The sequence below is a fragment of the Oncorhynchus gorbuscha genome, unplaced genomic scaffold (assembly GCF_021184085.1).
Source record: "Oncorhynchus gorbuscha isolate QuinsamMale2020 ecotype Even-year unplaced genomic scaffold, OgorEven_v1.0 Un_scaffold_346, whole genome shotgun sequence".
Classification (NCBI taxonomy): domain Eukaryota; kingdom Metazoa; phylum Chordata; class Actinopteri; order Salmoniformes; family Salmonidae; genus Oncorhynchus; species Oncorhynchus gorbuscha.
In genome coordinates, this window is record NW_025745205.1 from 1064187 (window position 1) to 1073447 (window position 9261).

A 9261-nucleotide genomic window follows, 5' to 3' on the forward strand; every position below is an offset into this window, starting at 1 on the left:
GGCCCCCAGTTACCATGGTAGCGCTCCAGCGTCATCACACACTGGATTTGTGTAAAACTAGACTTGGAACATTCCCGGCCTCAACCGTTTAGGGTTTTCAGCCATGCATTTTCCTTAAATGTCAGAAGGATCCATGACAGCTTATTTAGAAGAATGTTTGTCCGAATGGCCTGAATATACAGTATGAAAGTGATGCGTCATTTTCCAGGAAGTAGACTAGAGTTTTTTTACTTTCGTTTTTGAAGTTTTGTAAGCTTTTAAAATGGTCTTCAATTGGCAAAAATGGAGCGCAATGTTCTTCAGTGCAAAAACATTATTACAGACATCTGGCAGAAGTAAATTCATCCACAAACACAGCTTTAATTGTATATACAGTAACGGTCAAAGGTTTGGACACACCTACTCATTCAAGGGTTTTTCTTTATTTGTACTATTTTATACATTGTAGAATAAAAATGAAAACATCAAATGACAAAATTACACATGGAATCATGTAGTAACCAACATTTTTTTAAACAAATGTATTTTAGATTCTTCAAAGTAGCCTCACTATGCCTTGATGACAGCTTTGCACACTTGGCATTCTGTCAACCAGCTTCACCTGGATTGCTTTTGCAATAGTTTTGAAGGAGTTGCCACATGTTGAGCACTTGTTGGCTGCTTTTCCTTCACTCTGTGGTCTAACTCATCCCTAACCATCTCAATTAGTTTGAGGTTGGATGATTATGGAGGCCAGGTCATCTGATGCAGCACTCCATCACTCTCCTTCTTGGTCAAATAGCCCTTACACAGCCTGGAGGTGTGTTGGGTCAATGTCCTGTTGAAAAACAAATGATAGTCCCACTAAGCGCAAACCAGATGGGATGGCGTATCGCTGCAGAATGCTGTGGTAGCCACGCTGGTTGTGTGCCTTGAATTCTAAATAAATCACAGACTGTGTCACCAGCAAAGCACCATCACACCTCCTCCTCCATGCTTCATGGTGGGAACCATACGTCCAGAGATCATCCGTTCACCTACTCTGCATCTCAGAAAGACCTGGCAGTTGGAACCAAAAATCTCCCATTTGGACTCATCAGACCAAAGGACAGATTTCTTCCAGTCTAATGGCCATTGCTCATGTTTCTCGGTCCAAGCAAGTCTCTTCTTATTATTGGTGTCCTTTAGTAGTGGTTTCTTTCTGGCAATTTGATCATGAAGGCCTGACTCACACAGTCTCCTCTGAACAGGTGATGTTGAGATATCTGTTACTTGAACTCTGTGAAGCATTTATTTGGGCTGCAATTTCAGAGCCTGGTAACTGTAATAAACTTATCCTCTGCAGCACAGGTAACTCTGGGTCTTCCTTTCTTGTGGTCCTCATGAGAGGCAGTTTCATCATAGCGCTTGATGGTTTTTGCGACTGTACTTGAAGAAAATGTCACAGTTCTTGACATTTTCCGCATTGACTGACCTTCATGTCTTAAAGTAATGATGGACTGTCGTTTCCCTTTGCTTATCTGAGCTGTTCTTCCCATAATATGGACTTGGTCTTTTACCAAACAGGGCTGTCTTCTGTATATCACCCCTACCTTGTCACCACACAGCTGATTGGCTCAAATGGATTAAGAAGGAAAGAAATTCTATAAATTAACTTTTAACAAGGTGCACCTGTTAATTGAAACTCATTCCAGGTGACTACCTCATGAAGCTGGTTGAGAGAATGCCAAGCGTGTGCAAAGCTGTCAACAAGGCAAAGGGTGGCTACCTTGAAGAATCTCAAGTATAGAATATATATATATATTTGTTTAAACTCTACATGACCGGTGTGTCCCCCACGGGATGGTTAAGCTAACGTAGGCTAATGTGATTAGCATGAGGTTATAAGTTACATGAACATTTCCCAGGACAGACATATCTGATATGGGCAGAAAGCTTTAAATTCTTGTTCATCTAACTGCACTGTCCAATTTACAGTAGCTATTACAGTGAAATAATACCATGCTATTGTTTGAGGAGAGTTCACAATTATGAAAATGTATTAATGAACCATTTGGGCAGTATTTTACTGGGTGACTTTCACTTTTACTTGAGGCATTTTCTATTATTCTATAACTATGAACTAACTTTTCACCTCATTTCATTTCACTGAAGCAGTGGTGTGAAGTACTTTTAAGTTAAAAAAAACTTTCAAGTAATAATAAAAATAATATATGCCATTTAGCAGACGCTTTTATCCAAAGCGACTTACAGTCATGTGTGCATACAAGTATTACTTAAGAATTATTTTGGTACCTGTATCTTTACTTTTACTCAAGAATTGGATACTTTTTCCACCACTGGTTTTAAGTCACTGTGTTTAGTTCAAAGGTTTTCTATTTAAAACACATTTATGGACTTCTGTAGCCTAATTGGGGAGACAAGAGGGAGAGAATTATAAATAGAAGAATGTAAAAACGTGTTAGCGATTTGGAAAGCATTCCCATGTGTGTGTGGGTCATTAGGAGCGTTTGGGTTGTGCGTTCTGCCTGACTAGCTCTGAGCTCACAAGCTCGTGACAAGGGTAAACAAACACACAAAGAATGGTGTCCCGAACACTTCCTGTCATTAAAGGGATACAGGGGACTGATGGAAATCACTTGGAGTGAAACTAGGCTAAACTGTTGCCTCTGTCACACACACACCCTGTGTGCGCGCATGTTTAAACAGCGCTGTTGTATCCAGGCTTGTCACAGATGACCGTCGGCCACGTCAACAGTGCCCTGTCGTCGCTACAAATACTTCTTACCTTTGACTGCATTGTTGTGGACATGTGCTCTAATGTGGCGATTCCCATCTGTTTTAACGGTCAGGTTGGCACCGTGTGGTGAGTCAGGAGGAGAATAGTCCAATGTAATGTGTTGCCTGTTTTAACGGTCAGGTTGGCACCGTGTGGTGAGTCAGGAGGAGAATAGTCCAATGTAATGTGTTGACTGTTTTAACGGGCAGGTTGGCACCGTGTGGTGAGTCAGGAGGAGAATAGTCCAATGTAATGTGTTGACTGTTTTAACGGGCAGGTTGGCACCGTGTGAGTGAGTCATGTAATGTGTTGAGAATGGCACCGTGTGGTGAGTCAATGTAATGTGATGACACTTGGGAATATTCAATGTCCTGCAGGTTGGACCGTGTGGTGAGTCTACTGTTGGCAGTTGGCAATAATGCCACTACTAAGGACATGTGGTCCGAACGTGCTCCTATCAACAGGTCTCAGATTAGTTTTTGTTGCTCAGCTCATAAGAGTTGAGGTTAGATTTGGGTTTGCGATTGCTGATCCCAAAACAGTCTTTTAAAAAGCAGAAAGTACAGTGTTTTTAGTTAACATTTTTAGGCCATCTCACAGAGGCTTTGAATTATGGATGTGTTCCTGGAGGCCTGGTCAAGCATGGGTCTGTGGTTAGTCCCCTCCCCCAGCCTGGGCTGGTCTTGATTGGGCTAGGCCTCGGCGCCTGGCTGCCTCTCTGCTGCGGTTGAATCAGGAACTCCCATTGGGGGTTTGTGGGGAGCCACCAGTTGCAGACATGCTGTCACCCCCGTCGGCATACCACCACCACACACACACACATAAACAGTATACGCACACGCACACGCACACGCACACACACACACACACACACACACACACACACACACACACACACACACACACACACACACACACACACACACACACACACACACACATAAACAGTATACACACACACACACACACAAAACAATGGCTTTACAGGACAGCGGTTACAATGGCTGTTGAAGCTGTCTGGCAAGATGCCTGTTTTCAGTTTTCTTTTATAAGACAGACTTTATTCATTTTGTTGCCCCCTGCCTAAGTTTAGATGTTGGATCAGTGCAGCGCTGCTATGGGACTATTTATACTTCAGGCCTGAGTTGTACTTGAGTTGTCTTGCCTTGTAGCTCAGGACGTATTTCCCAAGTGGGGCTCTTACATGAAGTGACCACTTGGAGATTCTTCGAGTCTCATTTGTCAAACTAAAATATTGTTTTTGTTAGTTCTGTCACATTGTTGGATACAGGACCATGCATTTCAGGGGTGTCATTTTAGAGAAACTTAGGGTATGGCAAAGTGACAAGGAGCTTATTTTACTGCCTTTCCTTCCGCTCTGAGGCGTCTGCATGGTCCTAAAGTCAGACTGCTCAGAGGTGGCACCACAGGTCCCAGAGTGGTGTGGTACGTAGTTGTTCCTGATCTGGTAGCCTCACCAGGTGAAACTCTGGACCTTTTACAGTATGACGTTATTAATATGTTGTAAAAAAGGATTCATATGGAACCAGAGTATTTCTAATCAGGTCACAGGGTTTTAAAACATTCCTGGAAAACTCCTGGCCTTGAGGAGGAGGATAAACCCTGTCAAACTTCAACAACTTTGTACTTATGAATTAAATGTAAAAGCAGAACACTGTTGGTTTCCTATACACCGACACAGAGAAGCAACATGATTGGACAATAAAACTCACAGGGCTGAGCTTGCTTTATGCAGGTTGCATATAGTCTGCGCTATGCAACTGTAGGCCTAATTTACAAACCAGTCTGAGTGTCAACTACTGTGTTTATTGATTCATTCCACTTAATCATTTTGTATTGGAAAATGTCTAGATGGCCTAGTCAGACCAAATTTGAATATAAACCAAATTTGATCCCATTCACATTTCCTCAGGAACAAATGGGCTATAAATACACAATGTTACCGCTTTGTCGACCCTGGCCAGAGGAACAGGGTGCATAGTAGGCTACACGACGCAGCTGTTATTGTTAGTAGCCTAGTCTACAGTTGATCAGACTGAAAAAGAGTCATTTCCATGCAATACAGCATGTCAGATGGCTGGTGTTTCGGCTGCTACATTGATGTAAGAGTTGTTGCTTGTGTGGGAAGTGATGGGTTATCACACTTGCTAAATACCAGAGGAAAGTAGAGAGAGCCCCTTGAGCTTTGTTCACTGTGCTCGGCCCGTGCGACCTGCGATTTCTGTGAATCTGATTGGTTGAGACACGCAAAGCGCTGTAGCTGAACTCCCATATGAAGGACAAAGACATTCTGTGCTTTGAGTTCGACAAATCATGAGGCAAATGGTTCTAAAAAACAGCACTTTGCTATTAAACTCTACCGAACAAACATATGAATGCAACATGTTGTTTTGGTCCCATGAGCTGAAATAAAAGATCCCAGAAATGTTCCATATTCACAAAAAGCTTATTTCTCTCCAATATTTTGGCACAAATGTGTTTTACGTCCCTGTTTGTGAGCATTTCTCCTTTGCCAAGATAATCCATCCACCTGACAGTTGTGGCATATCAAGAAGATTATTTTAAAAAGCATGATCATTACACAGGTGCACCTTGTGCTGGGGACAATAAAAGGCCACTTTAAAATGTGCAGTTTTGTCACACAACCCAATGCCCCAGATGTCTCAAGTTTTGAGGGAGCATACAATCGGCATGCTGACTCCAGGAATGTCCACCAGAGCAGATAATTGAATGTTCATTTCTCTACCATGAGCCTCCTCCAACGTCGTTTTAGAGAATATGGCAGTACATCCAACCGGACTAAAAACTGCAGACCATGTGTTACCAAATCAAATCAAATCAAATGTATTTATATAGCCCTTCGTACGTCAGCTGATATCTCAAAGTGCTGTACAGAAACCCAGCCTAAAACCCCAAACAGCAAACAATGCAGGTGTAAAAGCACGGTGGCTAGGAAAAACTCCCTAGAAAGGCCAAAACCTAGGAAGAAACCTAGAGAGGAACCGGGCTATGTGGGGTGGCCAGTCCTCTTCTGGCTGTGCCGGGTAGAGATTATAACAGAACATGACCAAGATGTTCAAATGTTCATAAATGACCAGCATGGTCAAATAATAATAAGGCAGAACAGTTGAAACTGGAGCAGCAGCACAGTCAGGTGGACTGGGGACAGCAAGGAGCCATCATGTCAGGTAGTCCTGGGGCACGGTCCTAGGGCTCAGGTCCTCCGAGAGAGAGAAAGAAAGAGAGAATTAGAGAGAGCATATGTGGGGTGGCCAGTCCTCTTCCGGCTGTGCCGGGTGGAGATTATAACAGAACGTGGCCAAGATGTTCAAATGTTCATAAATGACCAGCATGGTTGAATAATAGTAAGGCAGAACAGTTGAAACTGGAGCAGGAGCATGGCCAGGTGGACTGGGGACAGCAAGGAGTCCTCATGTCAGGTAGTCCTGGGACATGGTCCTAGGGCCCAGGCCAGTTGAAACTGGAGCAGCAGCATGGCCAGGTGGACTGGGGACAGCAAGGAGTCATCATGTCAGGTAGTCCTGGGGCATGGTTCTAGGGCTCAGGTCCTCCGAGAGAGAGAAAGAAAGAGAGAAGGAGAGAATTAGAGAACGCACACTTAGATTTACACAGGACACCGAATAGGACAGGAGAAGTACTCCAGATAAACAAACTGACCCTAGCCCCCGACACATAAACTACTGCAGCATAAATACTGGAGGCTGAGACAGGAGGGGTCAGGAGACACTGTGGCCCCATCCGAGGACACCCCCGGACAGGGCCAAACAGGAAGGATATAACCCCACCCACTCTGCCAAAGCACAGCCCCCACACCACTAGAGGGAAATCTTCAACCACCAACTTACCATCCTGAGACAAGGCCGAGTATAGCCCACAAAGATCTCCGACACGGTACAACCCAAGGGGGAAACCCAGACAGGCCGACCACAACAGTGAATCAACCCACCCAGGTGACGCACCCCCCCAGGGACGGCACGAGAGAGCCCCAGCAAGCCAGTGACTCAGCCCCGTAACAGGGTTAGAGGCAGAGAATCCCAGTGGAAAAAGGGGAACCGGCCAGGCAGAGACAGCAAGGGCGGTTCGTTGCTCCAGAGCCTTTCCGTTCACCTTCCCACTCCTGGGCCAGACTACACTCAATCATATGACCCACTGAAGAGATGAGTCTTCAGTAAAGACTTAAAGGTTGAGACCGAGTTTGCGTCTCTGACATGGGTAGGCAGACCGTTCCATAAAAATGGAGCTCTATAGGAGAAAGCCCTGCCTCCAGCTGTTTGCTTAGAAATTCTAGGGACAATTAGGAGGCCTGCGTCTTGTGACCGTAGCGTACGTATAGGTATGTACGGCAGGACCAAATCAGAGAGGTAGGTAGGAGCAAGCCCATGTAATGCTTTGTAGGTTAGCAGTAAAACCTTGAAATCAGCCCTTGCTTTGACAGGAAGCCAGTGTAGAGAGGCTAGCACTGGAGTAATATGATCAAATTTTTTGGTTCTAGTCAGGATTCTAGCAGCCGTATTTAGCACTAACTGAAGTTTATTTAGTGCTTTATCCGGGTAGCCGGAAAATAGAGCATTGCAGTAGTCTAACCTAGAAGTGACAAAAGCATGGATTAATTTTTCTGCATCATTTTTGGACAGAAAGTTTCTGATTTTTGCAATGTTACGTAGATGGAAAAAAGCTGTCCTCGAAATGGTCTTGATGTGTTCTTCAAAAGAGAGATCAGGGTCCAGAGTAACGCCGAGGTCCTTCACAGTTTTATTTGAGACGACTGTACAACCATTAAGATTAATTGTCAGATTCAACAGAAGATCTCTTTGTTTCTTGGGACCTAGAACAAGCATCTCTGTTTTGTCCGAGTTTAATAGTAGAAAGTTTGCAGCCATCCACTTCCTTATGTCTGAAACACATGCTTCTAGCGAGGGCAATTTTGGTGCTTCACCATGTTTCATTGAAATGTACAGCTGTGTGTCATCCGCATAGCAGTGAAAGTTTACATTATGTTTTCGAATAACATCCCCAAGAGGTAAAATATATAGTGAAAACAATAGTGGTCCTAAAACAGAACCTTGAGGAACACCGAAATGTACAGTTGATTTGTCAGAGGACAAACCATTCACAGAGACAAACTGATATCTTTCCGACAGATAAGACCTAAACCAGGCCAGAACATGTCCGTGTAGACCAATTTGGGTTTCCAATCTCTCCAAAAGAATGTGGTGATCGATGGTATCAAAAGCAGCACTAAGGTCTAGGAGCACGAGGACAGATGCAGAGCCTCGGTCCGATGCCATCAAAATGTCATTTACCACCTTCACAAGTGCCGTCTCAGTGCTATGATGGGGTCTAAAACCAGACTGAAGCATTTCGTATACATTGTTTGTCTTCAGGAAGGCAGTGAGTTGCTGCGCAACAGCCTTCTCTAAAATCTTTGAGAGGAATGGAAGATTCGATATAGGCCGATAGTTTTTTATATTTTCTGGGTCAAGGTTTGGCTTTTTCAAGAGAGGCTTTATTACTGCCACTTTTAGTGAGTTTGGTACACATCCAGTGGATAGAGAGCCGTTTATTATGTTCAACATAGGAGGGCCAAGCACAGGAAGCAGCTCTTTCAGTAGTTTAGTTGGAATAGGGTCCAGTATACAGCTTAAAGGTTTAGAGGCCATGATTATTTTCATCATTGTGTCAAGAGATATAGTACTAAAACACTTGAGCGTCTCTCTTGATCCTAGGTCCTGGCAGAGTTGTGCAGACTCAGGACAACTGAGGTTTGGAGGAATACGCAGGTTTAAAGAGGAGTCCGTAATTTGCTTTCTAATAATCATAATCTTTTCCTCAAAGAAGTTCATGAATTTATCACTGCTAAAGTGCAAGTCATCCTCTCTTGGGGAATGCTGCTTTTTAGTTAGCTTTGCCACAGTATCAAAAAGGAATTTCGGATTGTTCTTATTTTCCTCAATTAAGTTAGAAAAATAGGACGATCGAGCAGCAGTAAGGGCTCTTCGGTACTGCACGGTACCATCCTTCCAAGCTAGTCGGAAGACTTCCAGTTTGGTGTGGCGCCATTTCCGTTCCAATTTTCTGGAAGCTTGCTTCAGAGCTCGGGTATTTTCTGTGTACCATGGAGCTAGTTTCTTATGAGACATTTTTTTAGTTTTTAGGGGTGCAACTGCATCTAGGGTATTGCGCAAGGTTAAATTGAGATCCTCAGTTAGGTGGTTAACGGATTTTTGTCCACGCGTGTTGCGTTTATATTTTTGTTCTCTATAAATTAAAAGTGGCGCTGCCACACCTGATTTGGAAACGAAATGCCGACTTGCAACAGATGTTCCGGTGGCCCTGAGACCACTAATACCGCTAAACTGAATTAGCCTTTTAAAAGGAATTGGAAGGATATTAGTACCCATTTTAAATTGTTGGTGTTGAGCTCGGAAATGGCCATACCCAACTGCCGTCTATCTCGCACC

General features: G+C 43.8%; 1 protein-coding gene across 1 annotated transcript in view; it reads left to right on the top strand.

The window, feature by feature from the left end:
- LOC124017856 (microtubule-associated tumor suppressor 1 homolog) overlaps positions 1–9261 on the top strand; it is an 80792-nt gene that overhangs the window by 21172 nt on the left and 50359 nt on the right. The window lies entirely within an intron of this gene.